This window comes from Syngnathoides biaculeatus, unplaced genomic scaffold (genome assembly GCF_019802595.1).
Source record: "Syngnathoides biaculeatus isolate LvHL_M unplaced genomic scaffold, ASM1980259v1 ctg69_pilon_pilon, whole genome shotgun sequence".
In the NCBI taxonomy this organism is placed as follows: Eukaryota; Metazoa; Chordata; class Actinopteri; order Syngnathiformes; family Syngnathidae; genus Syngnathoides; species Syngnathoides biaculeatus.
This window is the reverse complement of record NW_026907532.1, coordinates 1-14,116: the sequence shown is the minus strand read 5'-3', so window position 1 is coordinate 14,116 and position 14,116 is coordinate 1. Positions and strand designations below refer to the sequence as shown.

The 14,116-nt window shown below is 42.1% G+C and overlaps 3 non-coding genes and 1 pseudogene across 3 annotated transcripts; 2 read left to right on the top strand and 2 right to left on the bottom strand.

The window, feature by feature from the left end:
* Nucleotides 1-1,029: 1,029 nt before the first annotated feature.
* On the bottom strand, nt 1,030-1,148 carry LOC133497298 (5S ribosomal RNA; annotated as a pseudogene).
* A 166-nt stretch (nt 1,149-1,314) lies between these two features.
* trnal-caa (transfer RNA leucine (anticodon CAA)) lies at nt 1,315-1,425 on the top strand. Its single transcript has 2 exons — nt 1,315-1,352; nt 1,380-1,425. It is a non-coding gene; the product is annotated as a tRNA-Leu (tRNA).
* A 7,444-nt stretch (nt 1,426-8,869) lies between these two features.
* Nucleotides 8,870-8,951, top strand: trnas-aga (transfer RNA serine (anticodon AGA)). Its single transcript has one exon. It is a non-coding gene; the product is annotated as a tRNA-Ser (tRNA).
* Nucleotides 8,952-10,131: 1,180 nt separating this feature from the next.
* On the bottom strand, nt 10,132-10,213 carry trnas-aga (transfer RNA serine (anticodon AGA)). Its single transcript has one exon. It is a non-coding gene; the product is annotated as a tRNA-Ser (tRNA).
* Nucleotides 10,214-14,116: the final 3,903 nt, after the last annotated feature.

The window sequence follows — 14,116 nt, the reverse complement described above, 5'->3', positions numbered from 1 at the left end:
AAATCAGTAATTATTATTATTATTGAGTCAACAATGATTCTACACAACCAGTCATTTGAGGCTGATGTCTTGAAGAGGGAGCTGTCCAATCAAATTTCACCAAACAGGCAGTCTGCTTCCCTTTTGAAGAACCAAAGAAAATTACTGGGAGGTGATCGGTGATCGATCCTCAGTGAAGGTGCAGCGCATATATTGGAGAAGTGCAAAGAAATGCATGGCTTCACTCTCACCACCTTTTGTCAATTTGCGTTTTTTATTTTTGTTACTTTTATTCCTGAAGAATGGAAATTTACAGGGTTTTGAAGTGGGTTCGTTATTCATACCGAAGCGTATGGTCAGAAATCGTCAAGCGGTAACGACCTCTTGTTTTTTACTCTCAATGTTGGATGGATGGATGGATGGATGGATGGACGGATAGAGGGATGGATGTACGGATGGACAGATGGATAGAAAGACAGTTGATTGAGATGGATGGACAGACAGACGGATGGAGGGATGGATGAATCAATAGATGGATGGATCGAAAGACAGTTAATTGAGATGGATGGACGGAGGGACGAACAGATGGATGGACGGATAGAGGGATGGAGGTAGGGATGGACAGATGGAAAGAAAGACAGTTGATTGAGATGGATGGATGGATAGAAAGACAGTTGATTGAGTTGGATGGACAGACAGACGGATGGAGGGACGGATGAATGAATGGATGGATGGATCGAAAGACAGTTAATTGAGATGGATGGATGCATGGATGGATGGACGAGATGCAAGGTTTTGGCCACGGTGACTACTTTTGACTGATCACCAAAGCTGAGATGAAGCATTTTTTTTTTAAATAACACTAAGATTTATTTAATTGGTTGATAGATTGGGTTGAGCTGGTCTAATAAAGGTGACCATGGAAGGGAGACGGAGGGGGGACCTCTTCTCCGTGCCGAGGTCCTCCTGCTCCACTTCCTTCTTTCACAACGCTGAGCAATCCCGTCTCACTTTGCCATTGACACAGACTGATCTTGTTGTCACAGAAGCAGCTTCCAGCACCTGGTATTCGCCGGCGGTCTCCCGTCCAATTACTAACCAGGCCCGTCCCTGCTTAGCTTCCGAGATCAAACGAGATTGGGCATTCTCAGGGCAGTATGGCTGTAAGTGGAAGCTCCAGATAAAAAAAGGGGCTAAATATTTACTTAAAATATGATTCTGTTTCCACTTGACAAAATGTTTACAGCACCTGGTACTGGTCAATTTAGGGAGTAGTTCAGTATTTTGGAGATATTTAAGTAGATTTCAGTGTTTGTTGGCTTTCACAAAGTCAGTGTCAGGAGGGCCGAGCGGTCTAAGGTGCCAGACTCAAGGACTAAACTCAATCTGGTTAATGGGTATTCTGGTCTCCAAATGGAGGCGTGGGTTCGAATCCCACTTCTGACACAGTTCTTGGGGCCCCACAACTCAGTGGAGAGGGCATTGGTTGGATTGACCATTTTTGGGGAGTTTTTCCTCACTGGGGCCTCCACTCCCCAAGAGGGGTTGTGGCAGAAATCCGGCGTAAAAACTGTGCCAAACAACTATGAGCGGTCATTTGAGATGACACGCTGTGGCGACCCCGAACGAGACAAGCCGAAAGAAAGCTTTTGGCAGCACGGTAGATCAGCTGGTAAATCGTCGGCCTCACAGTTCTGTGGTCCTGTGTTCAATCCCAAACCCGCCTGTGTTGAGTTTGCTTGTTCTCTCCGTGCCTGCGTGGGTTTCCTCCGGGCACTCCAGTTTCCTCCCACATCCCAAAAACATGCAACACTAATTGGACCCTTTAAATTGCCCCTAGGTGTGATTGTGAGTGCGGCTTTTTGTCTCTATGTGGCCTGTGATTGACTGGTAACCAGTTCAGGGTGTACCCCGCCTCCTGACCGATGACAGCCGGGAAAATCTCTAGCACCCTTGTGAGGATAAGCGGCTACGAAAATGGATGGATACTCATTGTCAGGTTTGTGGGGATTCTGACATCCATGATTGACATGTTATGAATTTAAAAAAAGACTCCAGACACAATATTCCATAAAACGGGATGGAGAAAGGCCCCAAAGCTTCCGTGCTTCCTTTGGCAACCACTATGTCGTTTTCACCAACATGGATGCACCTAAAAGTTGCTCCCCAAATTCTAACATGAATGTAAACACAACTTTTATGATGAAAGAGCGACTCCAGTGTGACTGCCTTTGGGTCCTCCACCATGTTGCTTGCTCGTGACAAATAACTGTGAATTTGAAATGTGAAAGGTATACAACCATGTCGAATCTTTTTTTTCTCAATGCAAAAACAGGCGATGAACTGAAAAGTTGAATGAATCCTAATACACAACGATGACAACTGTCATGAGCATGCGTAAGGAACGGGACCCAAATGCAGGGAAATGATTATCAAGGGTAGTTTAATTCAGTCAGAGGTCATACATGGGTAAGCGATCTAAAAAGGAATCACAAAAAACACAAGGGTAACAGGCAAAATCCCAAAAGCGAGAAACGAAGTCCGATATCCATGAGGTAAAATGTGAAACAAGAACGAGACTTGACGGAAGTGGCACAGAAAAGTTGAAACAAGGGAGATTCACTCACAAAACGCAAAGCACAACAAACAACTGTCAACACGACACACAAGACTTCAATGCATTTCCTAATCAGTGTCAATGAGGTGCAGGTGAGGAGCTCCTGACCACGCCCCTGACGGCCGACATGGAAAGTCAAAGTTACGTATGACCTACAGCATGTTCATTGCAGCATTAAAAAAGTGATAAAAATATGCCCTGAAATAAAATGTAATCAATAAATAAAGACATACAGAAAAAAATGAAGGAATAAAGAGTCCCGTAAAGATTTGCGTCTTCTTTGTACTTGAGCTTGTGTCCTTATGATGAGTACGACAGGGTTGGTTGGGATCAACAAGAGCCTTGAGCCAAAGGTCAAAGGTGAGCCAAATTCCTCTGTCGAATAACAACCCACCTCCACATGACAAATTCAAACAAGGGCCAGCAGCAGCTCCTCACCTGCGCCTCATTGATGCTAATTAGGCCAGGCAGATGAATACAATATGTTTCATTGTCAGGTGACAGTTTGTTGTGATTGACACTGCATCATTTTGACAAATATGAATAAAAAATTATTTCCAGGATAGTAACCAGGTAACACATATTTCATAAAATCAGTAATTGTTGTGATTGAGTCAACAGTGATTCTTCATTTGAGGCTAATGCCTTGAAGATGGAGCTGTCCAATCGTATTTCATCAACGAGGCAGTCTGCTTCCATTCTAAAGAAAAAGTCAGTGTTGTCAATAGTTTCCGATGGATGGATCTTCAGATGGTCTTGAAATGGATTCATTCACTGTTGACGTTATTTCTTTGGTCGGCTACTAGTGTTTGAAGTGTTCAGTGAGGAAGCAGAGTAATTCATCAACATGTCCTTGCTTGGAGGCTCCAAACATCAAGGGAGAGCGCTGGAATGCACTAATCTGGAAATACCTCTAGTTTTTGTCAAAAACTCTTATTCCAACAGACAGATTCACACAGCAAAAGGGTACCTGTACCTCTCCACTGTGACTATAAATATCATTTGTCCATAAAATTATTATAAGTAAAGTTCTGCATGACATTGTATCCTTATTAACATTAAAGAAAAAAAATTAATGGGAAACATGGTTCAACTTACAACAGAGAACAACTTTATGAACATCGGCAGTCTGTAACAGAAAATATTTTCAGCACATCAATTTGCCTGAAATAAACATTTTTGACCGACTTATTGCACCATTCGATTGTGAAAAATAAAATCAATGAATAATAACTTCAAATTCTGTTCAGCAACATTAACTCAGGAGCACAAAATATAAAACACTTTAAAACAATAATATATCTGCTATGATGTGGAGTTTTTTTGCACTGAGCAATTTGGTACGCTACCTTGTATGATGCTAAGAGTCCTCCCTCGTTTACTGAAGTAGCTTTCACAAGGCGGGATGATTGTGAGCAATATTCGAGACGTTTCGCTGAAAATAATCCATCGTTTTATCAGCATGACTGGGGTGGAACCTCTTTGAATTGCGCATGAATTTAGTTGGCTTCATGCTGTCCGCTGCCAACATTTTTTTTTCTCTCCTCGTGTCCCACTGTCGTCACAGTGAAGCCAAACAAAAAAATGCATTGCGAACCAAACCAAGCCAACTATCCATCCATCCATCTTCTTAGCCGCTTATCCTCACAAGGGTCGCGGGGAGTGCTGGAGCCTATCCAAGCTGTCAACGGGCAGTAGGCAGTTTACGCCCTGAACTGATTTCCAGCTAATCGCAGGGCACCCAAGCAAACTATAAACTACAAATTTGAAAGGTTGCTTCCATTTTTTTTCATTTTTTTTTAAACCCACAATGATATCCCTGTTTTTCTTGATATAAAACTGAATTATTGATTGCAGAATATCTTTTAGTGAGACATGTTGAAAGATGAATGATGCTCCCAAACAGTTTTAAGGTTAATGTTATGTTGCCTCCTATATTTAAAATGCAGGATTTGCTTTTTGTGCACTGTATTGTCTTTGCTTTCATCCTGGATCAGGCAGGTTGATTACACACCATCTCATCCTGCACTTTCTACTTTGGCTGGCTACAGACCAGACCTTTCCCACTTGTCGAGTTTAACCACTTTTTCTTAGATTATTCACATACTCTGACAGCCATTGCATCTTCAAATAACTTTTTCTTTTTTAAGTTTCTCCATTAATATCAAAAGTAAACACAAGCAGCATGTCTAGCTCGTCTTTGCGCGACGTTGCCCAGACTGTGTTGCTCAGTAAAGCAGCGGTGGTGGTGGACGCTCTCATTATAAAACACATTGATGGGTTGCATAAGTCCTGTAACATTTGTAATTATGTTAGTTAAGAGAACATTGGCTGTTTTTTTTGGCATGCCATCCTGCGATCGACCAAAAATGCCTCACCAATCCTGCGATCGACCAAAAAGGCCTCACCATCGATCGACGGATTAAGCACCCCTGCTTGACCCTTTTGTCATATATATTCATTGTCAGGTTTGTGGTGACTCTGACATCCATGATTATTATTGTTATGAACTTAAAAGACTCCAGACAAGTATTCCAGAAATGGACGGATAAAGGCCACAAAGTTTCAGTGCTTCATTTGGCCAGGGAAAGAGAGACTCTGGTGGGACTTGAATCCACAACCTTTGGATTACTGCTTAGTAATTTAGGAGTCCACATATGTCAAGGGAAACAGAGATTGGAAATTCCCAATTAAGGGGAACAAATGTGAGCATTTCACTACATTTTAGGGTCTTTCACACCACAAAAAGGTACCTCTAATCCATATTATTTGCTTTAGCAGAAATAATGTAATATTAGGGAGTACCGGTACATACGTTTTATTTGAGGAGTATTTTGGCATTGATTTCACCCTTCAACAGCTGAGCCTCAAAATGTCAGCCTGGATTTGTGTCATTTTACTGCATGTACAATTAAATGAATAAAACATAAAAACAGAATGAGATTTTAGCATTTTAGTTCAGATTTTTTTTTTTTTTTTTTTACCTGAATAACTGAATTTGGAATGTGACAGAAATAAAACCATGGACACTAACTTTCTAATAACAATGTAAAAACTATTAACTGAAAACTTGAATTAATCTTCATAAACAATGAAACCTCCTGTCACGAGTATGCAGCAAGGGGTAACGCAGGGACATGATTTTTGAGGGTAGTTTGATTCTTTCAGATGTCGTACACATGGAAGCAGTCCAAAAAGGCAGAAGCTCAAAAAACACGTGGCAAAAAGGCAAAGTCCCAAAATCCAGAAACGAGGTCTGATAACTGAGGCAAAATGTGGAACATGAACAAAACAAGAAATGACTAAAGTGGCACACGAACACTGTAACGAGGGAGATAGACTAACCAAAAGCTTGCATCATGACACACAACGATGTGTGCGTTCCTCTGCAGAAGGAACAAAGTCATGAGAATTGAATTCACTGGCAATGTCTCTCTTTTGGACACAAATTGCGCTGAGAAGAGGACACCTGCGCACGTTCTGTCAAGGACAGACAGAGCACCAATCGATTATCAAGTCATCAGTCACACCAGTTGACATCTGATCCGCTGATTAAAGAGAAATAATATTCTTTTTCACTTCTTTGGCATCACAAAATAAAAAAGATCATCAAAAAGATTTTTTTCAATACTTTAGCTTCACAGAAAAGATGAAGAGAAAAAAAAATGAACACAAACATTGTAATTTTACTTCAGAAACAGTCGCAAGCACAACTGACAAGGCAAACCACAAGGCTTATGTCTTTCCGAATACTTTTCACTGACGTCACGCTGACCACGTGTTTGTTTGTTTTGGACGGGAAGATCATGTCTACATATTATGGCTAGGAAGCGATAAATGTATACTGTAATGTTTTGGCTACGGTTAGCCTTTGATCACTGTAACCAGAAGTAATTGAGGCACTTGTGCTGGTGTAAGGAATAAAAGGAACAAAGAAAGAAAGAAAGAAGCCACATATGAAACTTGAGAGCATTGTGTCGATGTCAGTGGGAGAGGTTGGGGAGGGGGGGTGACATAAATATCACCCATGTTGGACTCAGGTCTACGTTATTCAATAACACAACAGCAAGATCATAACATGGCGTCAGAGTGACGGAAGCATAACTACGGACTCACAGGGAAGAAAAAAAACAAACGAAGACGATGAGGAGGCGTTCGGTGTTCCAACTCACCCAATTTACCAGATGCGTGGCAGATATTCAAGCAACAGGCCAAACTCTTGTTCACGAGGCCGCTTAAAAACAGAGCTGAAGAGGAAAAGTGCAATTTCCTCCTGCTGTGGATCGGCGAAAAAGGACGGGATGTCAGCAATTCCATGGACACTGACCAGAGATGAAGATAAGTTGCGAAAACGTTGTGACCAAAAAAAATTCTCTGATTACCGAAAGCAAAGCCCATATTTGCGAGATATAAGTTTCACGAGAAGGCGCAAGGTAACTGTGAGTCATGTGAGCACTTTGTGACAGAACTCAGGCTGTTGATTAAAGACTGTAACGACACAAACAGCGATGAGATGGTCAGAGGCCGCATACTTTTCGCTCGAAAAAAGCGATCGGCATAGCCCGCTCCCAAGAGTTAGCAAAAGTGCCGCGAAAAGCTATGGCTAGCGACAGCCACGAGGTTCACGTTAGCCACCGCAAACCTGGAAGGCAAAGGTTCACTGCGGGTGCTCGTAGGTATATTGACAGCCCAAAGACCTCCATAGAGATATGTAACAAGTGTGGAGGATACCCCAGTAAATTAGCTGAATGCCCAGCAAAAGGTAAAGAACGCCTGGAGTGTCAGAACCTTTTTTCTGTCTGTTCTTGCAACAAGAAGCCACACAATGAAAGAACCACGATGAAAAGGCCATAAGATGCTTATAAGCAAGCCAATATTCACAAAAACATCACAAAAACACACCAGTCGTATTGTACTTTTGCCGCCCAGTGGGCGTGGTCACCAAAACATGACATCACGTGAAAAGGATCTATTATCATCAATGAGGCGCAGGTGAGGAGCTGCGGCCTGGCCACGCCCCTGACACTTTCCAAGAGATGTGGCTGTCAGTCTGTTGGGACGAGTGCTTTTGAAAAAAACTGGAAGAATTTCCAGATTAGTGTGTTCCAGCGTTCTCCCTTGATGTGTGGCAAAACATTAAATTGACTTTGGTAGTCCTGTTTCTATTCTGCTTCCTCACTGAACACTTAAAAAAAAACACCAGTCCACCAAAGGCAAATAATGCCAAGAGTGAATGAAGGAATTCACTCTACCACTTGAAGAAAAAAAGAGAAGTCATGAATTTGTTTCCCCTACAGGGTCATCAGGTGGTTTCTCAGAAAAGCGCAGCCAGATGCTGAAGATCCAGCCATCCGTTTTCTGTGCCGCTTATCCTTAGCTGCATCTTATCTAGACAACTGTGTGCCTTTCCAAATGATGTTCAGTCAAGTGAAGTGACCACAGGTGGCCTCCAATCGAGTTGGAGAGGGACCTCAAGGATCATCAGTGGAAATCAGATGCACCTGAGCTTAAGTTTGAGTGGCATTGCATTATGTTTGAATATTTACCTGATTTATAAATTGAGACAAATGTCTGAAAACACGACTGCCTTTATATTTTATGAAGATTTTTTTTTTTAAGATAAACTTCAAAACAGCTTTTGATGAAATCTCGCAGCAAAATGTGAAGGGGTGTGAAATCTTTCTGGTGGTACTGTATGAAAGTCTCAAGAGGTTCGACATGGACGTACTATAGAGTTTATGTGGAGCAAGCCATAGCATAATTTCCATCCATTCATTATCTTTGCCGCTTATCCTCACGAAGGTCGCCAGGAGTGCTGGTGCCTATCCCAGCTGTCTACGGGCAGGAGACAGGGTACATCCTGAACTGGTTGCCAGTCAATCGCAGGGCACATGGAGACAGACAACAGTTGCACTCACAATCACACTTACGGGCAATTTAGAGACTCCAATTAATGTTGCATGTTATCGGGATGTGGGAGGAAACCAGAATGGCCGGAAAAACACCAACGTAGGCACGGGGAAAACATGCAAACCTCACACGGGTGAGATCGAGATTTGAACCCCCATCTTCAGAACCGTGAGGCCACTGCTCTAAGCAGCTGATCTACCGTGTCACCATCATCAGAAAAATTGTATTTTTGTTTTTGTTGTCACTTTTTATTTCCACTGTCACTGTCACTGACAATGTCTTCTTGAAAGCCAACAAACACCCAAATCATGGAGCCCGCTATCAGGTTAAAAAAAAAAATGCAGACAAAGATTTTGTAGTCAGGTTGTAATGGCTGAGTGGTTAAGGCGATGGACTAGAAATCCATTGGGGTCTCCCCGTGCAGGTTCGTATCCTGCTGACAACGAAGATGCAGTCTTTTGGTTTGGGATTAGTTCAAATCATGAGGTCAGTGGTGGGTTCCGGGACAATTACCTGTTCCGATGCAGTTTCACTCGATGGAAAACTGGAAATCTTAGCATTACTCTTGCTGTTTATTTATATGATATACTCACACATCAAGACAAACAGCCACACACACACCAAGGGGGAGTTTCGTGTTGAATTATTGTTGCGTGTTTTTGGAATGTGGGAGGAAACTTGTGTGCCCGGACAAAAACCCACACAGGCACGGGGATAAGATGCAAACTCCATACATTTGGGTCCGGGATTGAATCCGGGACCTCTGAACTGTGAGGCCAACGCTTTCCAGCAGAGCCACCGTGCCACCCACTAGCATTCATTTATCCTCAGAACCATCATGACTTGAACTCTCGCACCCTCTTAATGGTACCCCCCGAGACGTGAAGGTTGTCTTCTGATCAATGTATGAGCGTGTAAAAGTAGACTATTTGGTTAAACAATGTGATACATACAGTATTGACAAAATGTCCTTTGAAAGGTCTGTTGGAAAGAGGTCCGTTTGGGGTCCCTTGTGATGTGGATTGTTTTGTATTGTGTTAAAACGTTTTGTATGGCTGGATTGTACGATTGTCCGAAATCATCGTGTCTCGATAGTGCCTCATATGGATTCGAGAATCCGTTTGGATTGTCCTTTCCCATCAGATTCGCTTGTATCATCTTGCACTGTCGGGTAGTCTTGTACTCCACATTGTTTTATCATCTTGATAGTGCTGTGGATTGTTCTCGATTGGATTGTTTTGTTGACTTGTCTTGCGAAGTCTTTTATCGTCTTGCATCATCTTATTGGTGTGTGTTTCTTCTTGTCATGTTGGATTGTCTTGTACTGTCTCGTATATTGTCTCGGAACAACTTGATACTTCTGTATATCTTCTGTACTGTTGAGGATAACTTTTGATTTGATGTGATACTGTATTAGGAATTAATGTTCTCGTGCACACAAAAATGTAAGAAAATGTAAATGTGACATGTAAGAATGGAAATTTCTCTCATCACTATATCATGCTCATATTTCCAGTTTTCCATCGAGTGACACTGCATTGGAACAGGTCATGATAGAATCTTTGTGCAGAACCCACCACTGACCACATGATTTGAACTCATCCCAAACCAAAAGACCACCTGTACATTGTCAGCAGGATTCGTACCTGCGCGGGGATACCCCAATGGATTTCTAGTCCATCGCCTTAACCACTCGGCCACAACAACCTGACAGCTGGCTTGTGTGTATGCACTTTTTTATTAACCTGATGGCAGTCTCCGTGCTTTGTAATGCCGCACGTTTTTTTTCCCCTTGAGGTAAAAACATGATGATAAATTATTCATCTGGCGCACACCACACTAATTTTGATGCGAAGAGCGAGAAAATATTTTCACTCCCAATGAAAATTTTAACCAGCATTTGAACTAGCAAATCTGTTGGTTTCTAAAGCGTGCGGTGATGGGGACTGACTTCGAGAAGTCACCAGTCCAGCCCGTTAAAACGGCACACAGTCTGGACTCCAGATATAGTTGAAAGTTCTTTCTTTTTATTGGAACTATTATTTAAGCTGTGATCAATCCTTCACTTTTTACTGTGAAAGTGTGCGGTAACATTAGTCTGTCTTATTGTTTTGTTCGTCTAGCCTTGTTTTATTTCACCCAGTTCACCTTCCCGAGTCCGTGTGGACTGTGCCACGCACTCTCGTATCCACTCTTGGCAAGGCTGGATGGCACTCGGGCTGAGGAGGCTGCAGCTCCTCACCTGCACCTCATTGACGCCAAGTAGGCCAGGCATTGAAGCCTTGTGCGTTCTGTTGTCAGTGGCCTGTTCATTGCGCTTGAGACTGCATCACTGTGTGTGAGTTTGTGGTACTGGCCTCAGACCTAGAACAATCTGAGTCGCCACAAGCGATCCACCGGGGGTTGGCGCTGTGGCTCTGTGAAACGTGAACAGCGAGAAACAGACAAATTAGCAGGTATGCTCCCATGTATTTCTTCTTACTTCTTGAAAGTCAAAAAACTTTCTTTGGGCTTGTCCCATTAGGGGTCGCAACAGTGTCTCTGATGAACGCCCATATGTGTTTGGCACAGTTTTCACACGAGATGCCCTTCCTGCCACAACCCCTCTTGTGGAGTGGAGGCCCCAGTGAGAAACAAACTCACGACCACTGGTTAACCAAACCAATGATCTCACCACTGAGAGATGGGGCCCCAATAAATATTTTGTCAGAAGTGGGATATGAACCCCACCTCCAATCGGAGACCAGAATACCCATGAGCCAGAAGGAGAAGGAGGAGGAGAAAAAAAACTAAAGCAGGAAAAATATGAACACTTCATCCACTCAGGAAACGTCAATCATCATCGCAATATCGACATTAGAATGACAACTGCTGAATCCATTTGAACTCTGCTGGTAACCAAAACAGGAGAACCTCCCCAAGCACAGAACCGCTGTGCTGGTTAGTGTAAATACATGTTTGTGTACATTTGTCACATTTTTTTTGCATGGTTTTCATCAGTCAGTTTCTTTTGGGATTTTTGTCATTGCAATTATTCATTTGATTTGTTCTTTTATAAAATGAATTTATTTAGTTTCTACATGTTTTTTTCAATCTGTAAAATGTTATTTTATTTTTCTTCTCATCTGTTATTTTGATTTTTGGGTCAATTTCCAACAGTCAAATTTGAATTGATTGTACAATTTGTCTTTTATTAACAGTGTTTCTCTGCAAAGTAAAAAAAAAAAAAAAGTTCTTTGTACTCATTATATTTTTTCTTGTTTGGCATCTCATGGATTCTTAGTGAAAATTTGAGTCCGAAAGCAAAGTTTTAAAGCAAATTGGAGAGACAGTCAAAAGATGACTAAATAATAAAGAATGTGAAGATGACAAAAGACAGGATACTAGTTGCAGTAAAGTTAAAGACAATGTAGATTACAATGACATTGTAAAGTGCGGTGACAGTGATTAAATTCGAGTGATGTACGGGGTAGTTGTACTCCACCCTGTGAAGGAAGGACAGGACAATATAGGACAGGATTGGACAGGACAAGAACCAGGTACTTGTAGGTCTAGAAAACTAAAGATTCCAAATCCCATAAGCAGTATGATCTGATAACCCCAACCCAAAGTTTCCTGGGCCTCTTTAAAGTATTACCCCCACTACCGCAGTCTTCTTTTTTACATGATTACTACACAACAAAATTTAGACTTGAGCAGTCCTGCACTTTGCACTTCAGACCAAGCAGACTCAATGCGCAATTCGTAGCAGGCCAAGTGCTTCTGTCCGGATGTCTTGTTAATGCTGACACTCCATGTTCCCAAAATTTCCCCAATCCTGCATGTACTCCCAATTCTCGCATGCTCCTGGACCACGAGTATCCTATCAGGAACTTTGAATTGGATTCTAAGACAATCATTGTGTGTTTCCACCATGGAAACTTGACTACATTGACTTTTGGGATAATTTATCCGTGTCCCAAAGAAGACACTGCTCGTGGGCGTCGTACTTTTGAGAAATTCAGTGCTTCATGAAGTTTCATCAAATTGGCTGAAAAACTTTATTGCTTCTTGAAGCTCCAAGCAATTGGCTGAAAAGATGCACATAAAGTTTGGACTGATCATTTTCCCCACCAAAGCACACAAGGTATTCTTCCTACTAAAAGACCAACCCTGGTGGAACTTGAACCCACAACCTTTGAGTTACTACACCAATAATCTAATAGGCCAACATGCTGTCCATTGCGCCACAGAGCCATTTCCCATCAACCAATTATATGTCTCAGTATGTTTATTTGAATTGAAGTTTTTTTTCTTTTTTTTTCCGAATTATTAAAGGCTTCCCCAAGCCTTCATGTATTAACGGCAGTGTTGTTCTCCTCAATATCTGTCCATAGTCAATGTGCAAAGCCATCCCATGCTGGAGATGCTGGTGCCCAGGTTCAAGTACAGCATCCACGACACCTCAGAGAGGGTCCACTTGGTTTTCGTTGACATGGTCCCGGATTTCAAGGCGGTCGGCCAGGCCAAGGTACTCGAAGTCGCGGTATGCTCCATCTCATGTGGTCAAGATGTATTTTGTCTGATTAAAGATGACGAAATAAGTCCTGACAAATGTGGAGCACGTCGTAGAAGTACCTTTCACACTTGGTCACGGATGACTGATATTATAGTGTTGAGAATTGCGACTCCAAGTGGAGTTTAATCGTAATAATACCTACGATGTACATGCACATTTTGTTGACAAACTGAACATCAATTATTATCCAATTTTCGATGGAATAATCAAATGTACAGACATTCGATCTGCAGAGCTCTGGTGGTTGAATATTGAATATTGGTGCCGTTGTGCTCGTTTCCAATTTGTCAAAGTATATTTGACTCTTATCTCTTGCCACCCTCCATCTGCACGCTCTGCCGCTGTGCTACAAAAGTCGGCAGGATTCGACCAGCGCGAGGAGATCCCAATGGCTTTCTAGTCCATCGCCTTAACCACTCGGCCACGACAACCTGCCTGTAAGACTTCGTGTATGCACATTTTTTTTAACAAGATGGTGGTCTCCGTGATTTGTCCTGCTTCACATTCTTTTTCCTTGAGGTAAAAACATGATGATGATAATAATGAACGATTCACCTGGTGCACAAACACACACAGCACACCACACTAATTTTGATACAAAGAGCGAGAAAATATTTTCACTCCCAATGGAAATTTTAACCAGCTTTTTAACGAGCAAATCTGTAGGTTTCTTAATTGTGGGGTGGTGGGCACTTTCTTCGTGAAGTCACCAGTTCAGCGGTTTCAACGTGCACACAGTCCGGACTCGTGACATAGGTGAAAGTTCTGTCTTTTGATTGGAACTATGATTTCAGATAAGTCTTTAAAATCCTTCAGTGAAGTCAGTCCTCACCCTCCATGACCGATTTATCACCGATTTAGACTCAATCTTTAGAATTAACCCACAATGCATTGCTTGTTTAAGAATAAAATAAAACTGTATTCTCGATGTGTACATGAAAAAAAAAACTTTTGGGGCTTTTCTTTCCTTGTTCTGGCTTTGAATAATTTAAAGTGGTCTGTCTAAAACAGGGGTGGCCAATCCGCGGCTCTCGAGTTGCATTTGGCTCTTT